General features: G+C 41.6%; 1 pseudogene; it reads left to right on the top strand.

The window, feature by feature from the left end:
• Positions 1-13,492: 13,492 nt before the first annotated feature.
• Positions 13,493-15,552, top strand: LOC142443565 (casein kinase I pseudogene; annotated as a pseudogene).
• Positions 15,553-16,067: the final 515 nt, after the last annotated feature.

Genomic DNA, 16,067 nt, shown 5'->3' with positions numbered 1-16,067 from the left:
TCATCTTCTTGGCTTAAAATAAACATGATACCTGGGGCTGCAATACCCATATTTCGACTGTAAGGAAAAGACAAAATAATAACAGATTATTTATTTAATGCTCTTATGACATGCCAAAAGTGAGTGACAGACACACAATTACTTGCTCACAGTTGAGGAGATTCGGAGGGTCCCAATCCACTTACAGGGTGCTGACATATGGCCAGGCTTTCTTTCTGTTGGCTCCAGGGGAAAGTTCTTGTTTAGTTTTTGTTTGTGCTTCTACTTTTTGATGATACTCCCTCACCATTACATGTCATGGCATCTACTGTCCCCTATCTCTGCTTCCTTGTTTAATCTGCTCTTTATATATTTCAAGAGATAGAGAATACTCTATATAAAGTCATCAATATATGAAGGTGTTATATCCACATGATGAGGAGTTAGGACTTACAGCTCATATTGAGGGGCTGGGGGGGATGAGGGGAAGCAACTCATTCCGTAACACAGTTTTCACAACATTGCTGAACCATCTCCATCAGTCTTCTGTCTCCACATCCTGTGGGGAAAAGAATTCCCTATTTGTTCACAACTGATAATTTTTTAATTTTTGTATCTGAATTCCTAACATATACATACATCCTTATTCCTCAAACTCTAATAGGAAGGGTCAAGAGAAAAAAGCACAGAGGCAGATCTACTCTGTCCTGTAGGGTCACTCTGAACCACATTGATGCAGTGGCAGTGAGGTCGAAGGGAAGAAAGGAGAGGCGAAGGCTAGAGAAAGAAAGGTAAGTGGTGTTTCTCTTTTCTCCTGGTGATGGAAGTACCCAAAGAGCAGAAATTATGACGAGCATGTTCTGAAGACCCCCAGACTACATTGTTGAATAATATATGTTGCAAAGTGAAGACACATCAAATATAAACCCCCACCGAAATTATAATAATAAAAATATAAAAAGTGACTTGTGTGAGTCTGGGTAGACTAGAGAAACAAATCCATGGACACACATATGTGTATAAGAAAGATATTTATATACAAGAGAAATTGAACATTGAGAGAACATCCCAGCCCAGTCCAGACCAAGTCCTTAAGTCCAATATTAACCCATATGTCTGATACGAATCTATAAAGTCCTCTTCAGACTCACAAAACACATGCAATGATGCCAGATAGAGAAGATCACAGGCTTGTGGGTAGAAATAACTTGGATCCAGTGGCATTGGAAACATATCAGCACTGGCAGGGGTTTTTGCATGGCTTCTCCAGCACCCAGGGCTGCATTATGGTGGGTCCATGTGTCTTGACAGCTGCTATGTCTTCCAGGGTGTGAGCAGAGAGTCTCCCAAGAAGGAAATACCAGATTTCCCAGAATTCTTAGGAGAAGGCCATGGCTACATAGAACCCTCATTGGTTATGATCTGATTGACAGACTATATTCCACCCCTTGACTCCTAATCCTCTCAAATTTCCAATTATATAACTACCACATGGCTACAAGCCAATATCAATATAACAATATGATGCTTTAAAAAAAATCTAAATTCCTATACTCATTGCCATCAAATCAATGCTAGCTCATAGCAATCCCATGGGTTTCTGAGACGGTGACTGTTTACAGGGGCAGAAAGTCCAGTCTCTCTCCAGTGGAGCTGATGGTGGTTTTAACACTGAGCATAAGGATGACAGCCTAAGGAGTAGTCACTATCCTACCTGGGTTCCTAAATAGGAGGTAAATACGAGATTTAAAAAAAAAAATAAAAGTACCACTAGAAGATATGAAAGAAATCAGGCTTTCCGTATATAAAGTAATAATCATAGTGGCTGGCATGATCTTGAGTAGTTGTCCCATGCCAGGTTCTGCTAAATCCTTTAATCGGCACCATTTCCCTATTCTTTGAGTAGCACTATTACTCATTTTACAAATAAGGAAATTAAAACACAGAACTGTAAGTAAATTGACCAAGGTGCCCCAATTAGTAAGCCAGAATTTGTACTTAGGTCATCTGGCCCGATAATTTTTTCCCTTAAACATTCACTATATGGTCACATGAGGGGGCTTCCAATGGTTCATGGGAAAAATTCCTTTATCTTTTTAATACATTTTCCATGAACTTTTTGAACCTTCCTCAAACATTACCTATATGATAATCATATATGAATGTGTCTAGATATATCTGCACACATACATAAATGCATAATGTATGTGTGTATATATATAAAACCATAAAAAGTCCCCTACTTTCCAACTCATATTGAGTTAGCAGTCTAATGCCTAGCCCACAGCACCACCAGGGCCACTAGTTTGTGTGTGTGTGTACCCATTTACATATATAAATATGGATGAGTTTTTATCTCTATACGGCATGTGTCTTTATGTAGCTATATAAGACTTGAAGACCTCTGAGGAGGATCTTCCTTGATTCATTCACTATGCTCTAGATTTAACAGAGATCAGAAACAATAGAATTCCAGAATGACTTTTTCATGGCACTTTGCTAGGGGTTCCCACATGGTACAGTTAATGTGCTCAGCAGCTAATTCAAAGTTTGGAGATTTGAGTTCCCCCAGGGAAGAAATCCTAGAAATGTATTTCCGCAAAAATTGGCTATTAAAAAATACTATGGCGTTCAAGGAGCCCTGGCAGCTTAATGGTTATGCGTTGGGTGGTTAACCTAAAGGTAAGAAGTTTGAAACCAACAACCACTCCTCAGGAGACAGATGAGACTCTCTACTGCCATGAAGAGTTACAGTCTCAGAAACCCAGAGGGCAGTTGTACCCAACCTATAGGGTCACTATGAGTTGGAATAGACATGACAGTGAGTTTGGTTTCGTTTATGCAATTCTAATCTTCAGACACATGCGGGATCACCATGATTTAGAATCAGCTCAACAGCAATTGACTTAGTGCTTTGCTTAAAACAAAACAAAATTCCAGTAAAACAGAAACAAAAACTTCAAAAGTTAATGATGGAATCCAATTTTTAAAATGGGCACAAGACATTAATAGACAATTGACCAAAGATGATATGCAGGCAGCCAGCACATGAAGAAACCTTTCTATACATTAGCAATAAGAGAAATACAAATTTAAACAACAATGAGATATCATCTCATAGGACACATTTGGCAAAATTCCAGAAACAGAAAATAACAAAAGCTGGAGAGGCTGTGGAGAAGATTGGAAGATTTTCCCATTGCTCGTGGGACTTTCGAATTCTATACCCACTATGGATTTAAAGATGTGTGGCACTTCCTTAAACAAATTCAAATACAAGTATCTTCTGGTCCAACAATCCCTCTACTGGATACATATCCTAAACTATGAGAGGTCCAGGGGCAGGGGTGAGAACAGGGTGAGGGAAAAGATGGTGGGGTGGGGGTGGACAAAAGATATGGAGGGCTCAACAGGAAACACAAAATTAAAAATATCCTCCATATTCCTGACCCCTCAGATCGAAGTACTGATGTGAGTGGCAGAAATGGAGGAAAAGCAGAACAAAAGTGGACTTGGAGTCCTTTGTGACATACAAGTGCATTTGAACATGAGGAGGAAAAAGTTAACGAAGGAAAATATATCAGAGTTTTTTCAAAACCATTTTATTAGAAGCAAGTCTAGACATCCCATTCCATAGTTCTATCGCATAAAGGAGTATTTGACAATTCCTTCCGCAATCAATTTCAAAACATTTTCTTCCTTCTTGAACCCCTTGATATCAGCTCCCCTTTGCCCCCAGGCAACCCCCAACCTTTCCCATCACACCCTGAAGGAACCCTTGTTATGACTGCTGTCTCTATGGGTTCATCAATCCTGGGTTCATATTCTGGAAAACACATAATGAAGATTCAAGAAGACTATCCGCAATGACAAATTCCATCAGAGATAAACCCCAATATGAAAAACTAAACAAAACAAAATAAACCCAGATCAGGTCCAAACCAGATCAGGTCCAAAATGTATCAGAAGGGGGATCAAGTGACAAGGTTTTAACTGTAATCAAACAGAATTGTAACTGATAGATAAATGAATTGAAAGTAACCTGCTGCTTATGTCCCTGGTTATGATCAACTTTTACCTCTGAAAGGCTTGCCCATGGAAAAAATAAAACATTGCCTTGGGGTCCTTACAGGTAGGACCTTCCAAATATCACCTGCCCTGGAGCAGCTGGTGGGCTTGGGCTGCTGATCTTACACTTGGCAGTCCAGGGTGTGGGCCAAGGCACAGCCAGTGTTCCTACTGCAGCTAGAATGAGATGGAAACTTTACAGCTGATCACTTGTTTTCCCTTTGGACTAATTTTCAATTTATTCTAGATTTTATTGCTCTCTGCGTTCTTTTAGATTGAGGTTTTCCTGGGTTTTATGATGCTGTGGTTGGGGCTTGTTTGTTTGCTTTGTATTTCTTCATATGAAACCCGGGACAGGTCAATGCACAGAACCAGTCACTAGAATCATTGTTTCTTAGGGCAGGACAAGGGAGGTTCGGGGAAAGTGGGGAGCTCTTCATGGGGACAAGAAAGAGGAAAATGTTCTAAAATTGGTTGTAGTGATCATTACACACATCTTTTTAACTAGATGTAAACCATCTAATCATGTGTTATGTACATTTTATGCCAATAAAACTGTTAAAGATTAATCCTCTGTCTTGAGGTGTCTGCCTGCTATCTAGTGGAGCAAGTATGCATTTCCGTTTTCTGAGCAAATGTTTCCTCTCTTCGAGTGTTCATGGACATTTGTTTTTTTACTAAGTGGCAACGTTCATATATTCTTCATCCATTTAAGGGAAACTAGAAACTTTTAAGCACCCACCATGCATTGCTTACGGGATGCAGATGCAGAAAGGCTCAACCACGAAGAACCATAGATCCAGGATGACAATCTGCAGAATGACCCAATAGCTATTTCCCAAACTGGGAAGAACATTCAGCTTCACGAACTGCCTTTGGCATTACTGCAGGAGTGGGCATAGTGTGCCACCTGGTGACCAAGAGAAAAGACTGCTGCTACCAGTGCTGGGAACAGGCTCTGGGCTCTCCTCCTCCCTCCACTACTCTCCCCCACTCACTCTCCTATATTTCTGCTTGATTTCACAGCCTGAATCAATATGTTCTTGGCAATGCCAGCCGATCAGGAAGATATATGTAATTCTGTTTTGAGTAACATTCAACTCAGTTGAAAAGCATTTAGTGAATGACCATAGTTTATACACTTCTATAGGATCACTAGAAGGAAGGAGATGCCCCTGGCCCTTATCAAGGCTCCACGTGACTCAAAGAGAAAGGCATGCAAAATATACAGAGCAGACTGCTAAGCTCTGTCATATTAATATAATAACGTGATGTGGGAAGGAGGAAGGATCCTCAGAAGGAAGATGAACTCTAGCTCAATGGAAGGAGAAGGATGGAGCTATACTCATTTTGCCTAAGATACCAAATAATAAGTCTGAACAGGTAAATAACAGCCTGACAACCATATATATTTTAGAGCTTAAAAAAGTCACCCAAACAGGGATTTAGAAGGAAAGGCCAGGTGTGTATGTGTGTGTATTTGTGTGTACACGTGTGTGTGTGTTTGTAAAAGTAAGTATTGCTCCAAGTGAGGTTTCTAACTGTATTACTTTGTTATTGTTGTTAGTTGGAATTTTAAAAAATGTTGTATATGAAATCCAGGATAGGTAAATCTGAGGAGACAGGAACTAGATAAATGACACTCTTTGGGGAAATATAGGCAGCTAATAACGATGAGCACAAGAATGAAGAAAATGTTCTAAAACTGATTGTGGTGATGGCTACATAACATGTCTTGATGTGATTATACTATTAAGTTGTATGATATGTGAATTATATGCCAGTGAAACTATTTAAAAAGGGATATAATATTGCCTCCTCACAGTCTGTATGTAGTACTTGCTTTGTATCTGTAGCACTTGCTCTGTATCTGTAGCACTTGCTCTGTATCTGTAGCACTTGCTCTGTATCTGTAGTACTTGCTTTGTATCTGTAGTACTTGCTTTGTATCTGTAGTACTTGCTCTGTATCTGTAGCACTTGTTCTGTATCTGTAGTACTTGCTTTGTATCTGTAGCACTTGCTCTGTATCTGTAGTACTTGTTTTGTATCTGTAGCACTTGCTCTGTATCTGTAGCACTTGCTCTGTATCTGTAGTACTTGCTCTGTATCTGTAGTACTTGCTCTGTATCTGTAGCACTTGCTCTGTATCTGTAGCACTTGTTCTTTATCTGTAGTACTTGATTTGTATCTGTAGTACTTGCTTTGTATCTGTAGTACTTGCTCTGTAGCACTTGCTCTGTGTCTGTAGTACTTGCTTTGTATTTGTAGTACTTGCTCTGTATCTGTAGCACTTGTTCTGTATCTGTAGTACTTGCTTTGTATCTGTAGCACTTGCTCTGTATCTGTAGTACTTGTTTTGTATCTGTAGCACTTGCTCTGTATCTGTAGCACTTGCTCTGTATCTGTAGTACTTGCTCTGTATCTGTAGTACTTGCTCTGTATCTGTAGCACTTGCTCTGTATCTGTAGCACTTGTTCTTTATCTGTAGTACTTGATTTGTATCTGTAGTACTTGCTTTGTATCTGTAGTACTTGCTCTGTAGCACTTGCTCTGTGTCTGTAGTACTTGCTTTGTATTTGTAGTACTTTCTCTGTATCTGCAGCACTTGTGCGGTATCTTTTACATCTTTAGTGCCTGCTTGTAGTAACCATTAAAGATGGTGAAATTTTCAAAGATACTAAGATGCTTTTATAGTTGCCCTTATTAAAAAAATGAAAACAAGGTTTAATAATGCCAACTTAACCAATCCAGAAACTGATATGAGAGCCAAGCACTGCCACATACACAATCCTGCAACAGCGGGGATCTCTGAGTGGGTGCCTGAATAGAGGGAGCAGGGGAGTGTGCCTACTGATATGTAGGGATTTGACAGAGGATATTTGCATATGTACTGCGAATAGATACGAATGAGTTGGAGCACTCAGAGGAAGAAGCTATGGATACTTTTTAGAAGTAATCCAATACCTTGGTGACTAGCTTATCAGCGTCCCTCTAAGGTACGATTATTAGTTCCTCCTGACTAAAATAAAGTAAAAGTGATGAAAACTGCAAGACACATGAAAGAATTAGTCCAGTTGACTGACAGACCACACAAATATCCGTCTCCACGGCCCTGAAACTAGAAGAACTAGACGGTGTCCTGCTGTCAATTCCAACTTCCCTGGAAGGGATGACTTTAAAAGGTCATGGATAAAGTAAATTAAATCAAAAGGTCCAAGAGAGCATTATGGAAATCAAAATCAACAAAGAGACCAGGCTAACAGGTTGGATATGTAAGTTCTATGGCCCTTACCCTTCAGGTCTGGAACGGAACTAGAATTAGGATTCTAGTTCATGTCTGAATTAGAATAATCGATGACTTAAGATCAAAAAGGACAGTTGTTTGCCCAAGGACCAAGTTCTGAGGGTTAGGGAATAGGAGAAATGGAAACAGGAAGCCAAAGGAGGAAGTGGGATGCGCAATGATACATTGAGGGGATTGGGAATGAATCAGAATGTCTATGAATTGCCAAATATAATGATGACAACATGCTCCATAACCTGTCCCACATTCACAATAAAAACAGGAAAATCAAAAGGAAATTAAGACTTAAAATCACATGTATCAATTTATATACTTATATGCAAGTATCAAATATTAGACCGTCAAATAAAAATAAATAGATGGACTGGAAGTAAAGATCAAAGAAAATTCAGGACAAAGGAAAAGAAGAAAACTACTTTTTTTTCAATTAGTGAGAGGAAAACACAATATAACTGCAATTTCAAAGTTAGAAATTCATTTTTATGAAGTTGCTTATTTTCTGGGACATATAAGTCATATATATTTTTTAAAACTTTAAAATGTCATCAACCACAAAACACATTGGGTGATTCAATAATTATCTAATCAAGTCCAAAAGAGGAAATGAGATCAGAGTTTAAATTGTGAGATTCTGGTGTGCAGGCTATGGATGACTGTGGAAATGCAAAATACATCTGCAGGATCTACAAAGACGATAAGCCTCCCGTGGTTTCCCTCTAACCATAATTGCAGAATGGGAATAACCTGGTTATCAACAGAGTACTGGAGAGACTAGAACTGTTAAAAACATCATGTAATCACAGATGTTTTATTAGTATGTTCTTCCAATGTTGTAGCAAATAACTCCTTGGCATCTGAAATGGGTCCTAGAAATATGCATTTTCAGAAGACATCCCAGGTAATGCAATTGCATCTACAGGTTGGAGAATCATAACTTTACTGTAGACCCATATTCAAACTTTGAAATCTGAAAGCCAGAAAGCAATCACTAGAGGGCAACCTTGCTCACAGTTTTGTTTGTTGTTTGTTTGTTTTCACTTTTAAAATACATAAAATTAGGCAGAGCACAAGATAAAGTGAAAGTCTCTTTAGCTCATATTCATAATTAAGTTTAGAGGAAATGTCTCATTATCACAAGTTAATTATAAAATAGGCGAAGGGCCTCTCTTTTACAAAGCCCATGTTCCATTACTTTTATACTCCATAATCAAAAGCAAGAGCTCTTTGGTTTGAAATAATAGGCTCCCAGGACACGTTGAACCCAGCTTTAGTTTGCACACATCTCTCCTATGAAGGATGGAATGTCCTGTTCCCCGCACTACTGGTTGGAATTTATCTTCATTGAAAAAAGGTCTCTTTTCTTCTTACTACTACCTGGGTCTCATTAAAGTCAAAGACTATGTTCAGTTTTGTAAGGCTAACCCCTTGACATTGACACTTGCCATTTTTCTAACTTGACCTTCAAAGGTGCATAAATTCTTTGAGGGAATCTTAGCAGTTATTCATTAGTCTAGTTCTCACTTAAAGCAGAATAACTTTCTTTTGACCCTAACAGGGTGGCATTTTGCCTGCTTAAATCTATATGCTAACCAGGAACTCTGACCTGGTGCTAAGGAGAATGATTCATTCTTATTCTATATAACATCCTTCATAGTCTCTACTCTTATCTCCACCATGTTAAACAATCTGCAATGGCCTTTCATGCGGCATGTCACCACCCTTGTCACCTACGATTAGCTGGGCATGATACTCCAGTTATCACCTGAATTCATTTCAACATCCAGGATGACCATTATCTCCCATATTCTGGGCATTCCTTCTGATTAATGGAGTCTGGGGTTGTGTTTGGCTCCCTACAGTAGACTGTACCACTGCTTGGTCCTAAGTAAAGACTTAATAGTATTCGTCCTCACTGCTTCTTATTTTATTTCTAATTCTATAAATACTCCCTTCTCTTTTTGTTTGCTTATTTGAGAAGAATAATAGACCATAAAAAACCTTATTGCCATTGGGTTGATGGCAATATTTTAGGGTTTAATTCATGGCAACCCTCCCTGTAGGGCAGTTTAAAACTGTCCCGGGGGTGTTCTGAGACTGTAAATCTTTGCAGGAGTAGAGAGTCCTGTCATTCTCCTGTGGTTAGCAAACCACTCACTCTGCCCTTTATAACAAGGTAAAAAAATTATTTTCTAAACCAAAATGTGTAATATTATAAATTTCATTTCAATGTTCCATTCATAATGCTACTCCTCAAGTTTTTTGCACTCAATCTTGTTATTCGATATATTAACCAGCACTATCAGTTTTTGAGATGTAAACACAGTATATATGTAAACACAGTATCTGTAAACACAGTAGTCATCTTATCCATTTGTAAGAATTCTAAACAGGGAAGAGCCTGGGATGGAGCCCTGTGACGTCCTGATGCTGAATTTCCTCTGTGGTTGATGGTATGTGCCTTCGGGTCGATTCCAACTGAAAGGTACCCTACAGGGGGGCTTAAAAATTGTGTGGGAAACATGGAACTTTCTATGCATCTTCTGAAGCCCACCCTCCAAATACAACAGGGTAGAACCACCCCCAAATTGTTTTCCAGGCTGTAATCTTTGTGGAGAAAGACTGCCAGATCCTTCCTCCTGCAGAGCCATTGGTGGATTTGAATAAATGACCTTTCTGTTAGCAGTAAAGTACTTGACCTTTCAAGACTCCTGTACAAATGTTAGGCTAATCCTAATGTATTAATCAATAATCTTCGTGTGCAACTGTTCAATTGCATAGCTCTTCAGATCCAACCTAAATATGGCAATAAGAGAATGTGGGCAACATGCTGAAACTCAGAGTTTTCCAAATTTATAAAACCAGTAACATTATCCTAAGATGACACAAGAAGAATTGTGGCAAAACTATAAGAAAGTTGTGATTTAAATTTCTTTGAAAACGGAAATGATGATAATCTTATCTAATAGACAAAATACACGGAAAAGTTTCTTAAACTTAACACAAAACATGACACATAGGAAGATACACTCTTCAAACCCAGTCCAACAAAGGCTCTATATCTGAGCAGAACAGGCACAGATGAGAATCCTGAAACCCAAGCTTCCAAGGAAAGGATGAAGAGGTCGATTGAACACTGATGAAAGAGACAGTGAATACAGACACATAAAAGGTAGCAGACTGCCAGTTGGCACAGTGCAGCCATCTTGAATTATTGCCAGCAGTGTTCCCACTGGCGCAGAAACCAGGTGACTGGCTCCATTACCCCAGGACTACACCAGCACTCCAGTGACCAACAATCCAAGGGGCAGAGCTCAAACTGTCAATTTTGTAGCCGCTGGATGACCCCTCCTTGGTGTCATCAGTCTTTTTGTGTAAGAAGTTAGACCAAGCGGGTTGAAGCCTCTTTGACTCTTCACCTTGTGAAGCAGCTGGTTATTATGGTGACTCCTTCATCTCCTGTTGCCTCGCCTATCGATCTCAGGAGCTGTCAGCAGACTGACTAGCAATGGTGGACTCACTCAGCCCACTTTGGACCTCTGCATCCACCATCTTGTGTCTCCCACTGTCTCTTCTTCTTCATCCGACTTTCTGTTCATCAGCTTCTATGAGTCAGGAGAAGCCAGACTTGGACTGGAATGAACTTACTTATTCCTACAACTATGTGTGTGGTTGGAAGGGGTGCCAGCCCCCCACCACTAATCACGGGTTCAATAAGCATAATTTCACAGTTGAGACATATATATATATATTTATATTATAATAAAGTCATAGAGAGCAGGAGAGATAGAAGAACTGGGCACATTTCATGGTAGCATGCTCACCTCCTGGAAGGCAATGATGTTACCAGCCAGGTCTGCGCACAGAGTGGGCAGAGGCGAGGTGGGGCTGAGACCCGGAAGGATGCTCAAGGACCCTGTTTATTGCTAACCCAAGATTATATCTACTTAGGGGGGCATTATTATGGGTAACCACATGTCACAGGAAGGGGCAGTACAATAGGCATACACATCATAGGAAGGGGATGAACTAGGGGTGTACATATGATAGGAAGGGGTGAAACTAGAGGTATACATGTAACAAGAAGGGTGGACCCTAGATTCATGATGGCGGCCTACCCGTTGTCACCCATAGGTGGGCTTGACCTCTCTGGGGTCTACTACAAGGAAACAGCCAACTACTATCCTTATCAGAAGGGAGTGGGTCCTACTTGTTGTGGGATAAGCAGTGGTGACTGCTTGCTCTGGCTGCTGATAACCTTTAGGGAGAATGACCCCTGATCTACTTCTCATGACCTCCAACTGTAAAATCATTCAAAAGCAGCTAAGTTTGGCATATCTTTGGGGGAGACAACTTGGAAGAAATCCATTCCCCACATATGTGCACCATTTCTAGATACAAGTCTCTTTCTGTATACAACGCATGTGAGCATCATTTGTTTTGTTTCTCTAGCGAACTCAGCCTCACACAAGGTGTGATCTCTTACCTTTCCATGCACTAACTTCCAGTGACCCTAGCCACCAGCGATGCCAGCGCTATGCCACTTTCTCATGGTCCTCGGTGCTTTCCTCTCCCCACCCCATACTTTTGTTTTCTTCTTTATGGTCTCTTGCCATTATTAGTTTTTCAGTCATGTGGGGTGGATACCCAGACATTCCCAGACCTCCTTAACTAGCAACATATGCCCACACCTTCCTCATCCTGCAGCGACCGTCATGTTCCAGCTGCAATCAAATAATATGGCTTGCCTCAGTTGTAATATTAAAATATCCTGTGGGAAAAATATTGAATGATGTAGGAAGCATGAAAAGTTGCAAATAATACAGTCACAGTAATAAAAGAATTAGCCTCGATACAACCATTTCAAGAGGTAGCATATAAGCAAGAACCAATGAACTGAAGGAAGACATCCAAGCTGCACTGAAGGCATGAACCAAAAACAAAGCTCCAGGAATTGATGGAATAGCAAGTGAAATGTTTCAACAAGCCAATGAATCACTGGAAGCGCTTACTCATCTATGCCAAGAAATTTGAAAGATAGTTTCTTGGACAACTGACTGGAAAAGATCTGTATTTGTTCCCATTCCAAAGGAAGGTGACACTATAGAATGTGTAAATTTTATAACACCATCATTAATATCACACGTAAAATTTTCCTACGTATCATCAGACAACAGTTGCAGTAAGTAGTACATGGGCAGGGAGCAGTCAGAGGTTCGGGCCAGACTCAAAAGAGAAGATGGAACAGGGATATCAGCTCCACAATGGATCTTGACTGAAAGCAGGGATCACTAGAATGAAGTTTACTTGTTTTTCACTGATTATGCAAGGCATTAAACTGCGTGGAGAACAACAAACTACGGGTAGCCTTGAGAAGAATGGGAATTTCAGAACATTTCATTGTGTTCATGGGAACCTGTACATAAATCAAGAGGTAGTCTTGTAACACAACAAGGCAATGGTGCATGGCTTAAAATCAGGAAAGGGGTGCATCCACGTTGTATTCCCCCACCATGCTTGTTCCATCTGTATGCTGAGCGAATCATCCGAGAGGCTGGAGTAGATGCAGAAGAACATGGCATCAGGAGTGGAGCATATTAACAACCTGCAATGTGCAGACAACACAACATTGCCTCCTGAACGCCAGGACGACCTAAAGCGCTCACTGATGGAGATCAAGGATTCCAGCCTCCACTGTGGATGACAACTCAATGTAAAGAAAGCCAAAATTCTCACGTGGGGACCGATGGATAACATCATTCAAAACGGAGAACAGATTGAAATTGTCAAGGATTTCAACTCGCCTGGGTTCGCCATCTATGCTCACGGAAGCAGAAGGTAAGAGGAGGACTGATGCCTCGCCTTGGGCAAATCTGCTGCACAAGACTGTAAAGTGCTGAAAAGTGAGGCTGTTACCTGGAGGACCCAAGGGAGCCTGCCCCAAGCAACAGTAGTTTCCATTGGGCGGCGCAGGAGGAGCACGTTGGCGGCATGGGCGGGGCCACAGGGTTCCTGGGCGGGGGCGGGGCGGCGGGGCGGGGCCTGACTCACCACGCCCTCCGTCCCGGCAGCCTCGCGTCCCCGCCAGAGTGAGGCTACGGCTGCGGCTGCGCACAAACCAGAGGCTCGGCCTGGTAACCGCGACTGTCCCCTCACAGACCGCGGCCCGGCACGAAGGCACCTGCCTGAGAGGAGCGGCGGCCATCAGGTTCCTGCCGGCGATTCCGGGCCCCGTGGCGCCGGGACGGGCCTCCCCTTCAGCTTGCCGCCCCGCGGACCCGCCCCAGGCCTCTCCTCCCCTCCCGGGGCCGCGCCTTTGGCCCAGTCCAGCGTCTGCGTTTCCCAGCATGGCGGGCGGCGGCGGTGGCGCCAAGGCCGAGTTCATGGTCGGGGGCCAGTATAAACTGGTCCGGAAGATCGGGTCCGGCTCCTTCGGGGACATTTATCTGGCCATCAACGTCACCAACGGCGAGGAAGTGGCAGTGAAGCGAGAGGCGCAGAAGGCCAGGCACCCCCAGTTGTTGTACGAGAGCAAACTGTATAAGATTCTCCAGGGCGGGGTGGGCATCCCGCACATCCGTTGGTACGGTCAGGAGAAAGACTACAATGTCCTCGTCATGGATCTTCTCGGCCCCAGTCTCGAAGACCTCTTCAATTTTTGTTCCCGAAGGTTCACGATGAAAACGGTACTAATGTTAGTGGACCAGATGATCAGTAGAATTGAGTATGTGCACAGCAAGAACTTTATACACCGAGACATTAAACCAGATAACTTCCTCATGGGGCTTGGGCGACACTGTAATCTGTGTGTCGAACCTCCAGTGGCTAAGAGGAGAAGATGCGTGGCTGTTAATACTTCTCAGGACCTATGCTTCTCAAGATTAAACCAGCTATTCCTTATTGATTTTGGCTTGGCCAAGAAGTACAGAGACAACAGGACACGGCAACACATACCTTACAGAGAGGATAAAAATCTCACCGGCACCGCCCGGTACGCGAGCATCAACGCACACCTTGGTATTGAGCAGAGTCGCCGAGACGACATGGAATCCTTAGGATACGTTTTGATGTATTTTAATAGAGGCAGTCTGCCGTGGCAAGGACTAAAGGCTGCGACAAAGAAACAAAAGTATGAAAAGATCAGTGAAAAGAAGATGTCCACTCCTGCTGATGTTTTGTGTAAAGGGTTTCCTGCTGAATTTGCCACGTACTTAAACTATTGTCGTGGCCTGCGTTTTGAGGAAACCCCGGATTACATGTATCTGAGGCAGCTATTCCACTTTCTTTTCAGGACCCTGAACCACCAATACGACTACACATTTGATTGGACAATGTTAAAGCAGACCGCGGCACCGCAGGCAACCCCTTTGAGTGGGCAGGGCCAGCAGGCCCAAGCCCCCACAGGCTTCTAAACATGAATTGAAGAACAGAAGAACCAAGTCGAGCAGGTGATCGCAGCAGGATTTGCTTCTCCCCAAATCTAGACATTTTAGTTCATCTGTACACTAGCCAGTGGTGGTGGACCACCATTTGCTTGGTGTTAAGGACTTAATTTCAGTATAAACTCGCTCTGGGCAGCGCTGGTGATACTGTGTCCTGAGTTGTAGCCACTGTAATTGTGACTATTAATTGAGATAGTGAAACACGGTGTCCAGTTTTCTAGTGCACTTTAAAAAGTGAAAAAGTTAACTAAATGGTTGATACCCAGAGTGGTGGAGAAATTGTGTATGTGCCAATGTTCTTTTCTTCAAGCCTTTTATTTTGAACCACACTGCTTTGAGTTGTCTGAAGACGGCACTTAACCGTCTGCAGCCCCAGCGGGATGGTCGCAATGCACACCATTGTGCCTTCCTAGGGTCATTCCCTCCCTGGGGTTTGCAAGCTGTTCCCTGAAAATATTCTCAAAGCGATTGGCTTCTTGTCTCCAAGCCAGCTGATAAGATAGCAACCAGAGATTCCAGAGTTAGGGTATGTGAAAGACTGCTTACCTGTGCTAGAATAACAGCATGTACAGTGAAGACTTAACAAAAACGTAGTGACTGCTAGGCTATCTGCATTAACTCTACAATGTTCTTGCTATTAAAGGGAACAAATTGTCACAAAATTAGTTACCATATTACAAGTGGGCATGTATATATGTTGCTTAGATAAATGTAATCACTGTAAAATTCTATATGATCTGGGATTTCGCTTTTATTTTGAAATGACATTTTGGTTTACAAGTTCATTAAAAACTAAAATTTTTTTAAATGCTATTTTCAATTGCCTCATGCATGTCAAACTTGGGTGTGTAAAAAGGAAGACCGCAGAAAAATTAATGCATTTGAACGATGGCATTGTGGGAGAGTATTGAAAATACCATGAACTACCAAAAGAATAAACATCTGTCTTGGAAGAAGTACAGTCAGATTTCCCCTTAGAGGCAAAAATTGAGACTTTATCTCACATATATGAATTAATTATCAGGAGAGACCAGTCCCCATAGAAGGATGGCCCATGATAAGATGGATTGGCACAAAGGCTTCAATGACGGCCTCAAACATACAAGGAGTTATTCCCCCCAAACTATTTTTTTTCAAAGCTATGTGTTTAATTTTTTTAATAAAACAACCTAATCAACTTCAAAGTACTACCCATTACACCTAATGCATTTGTCAAATCTGAGATTCTAGGAAACATTTTTCAAACTCATATGTTTGAATAACTGACAGCATTTC

The sequence above is a fragment of the Tenrec ecaudatus genome, chromosome 3 (assembly GCF_050624435.1).
Source record: "Tenrec ecaudatus isolate mTenEca1 chromosome 3, mTenEca1.hap1, whole genome shotgun sequence".
Classification (NCBI taxonomy): Eukaryota; Metazoa; Chordata; class Mammalia; order Afrosoricida; family Tenrecidae; genus Tenrec; species Tenrec ecaudatus.
This window is presented reverse-complemented; position numbering and strand designations above follow the sequence as displayed.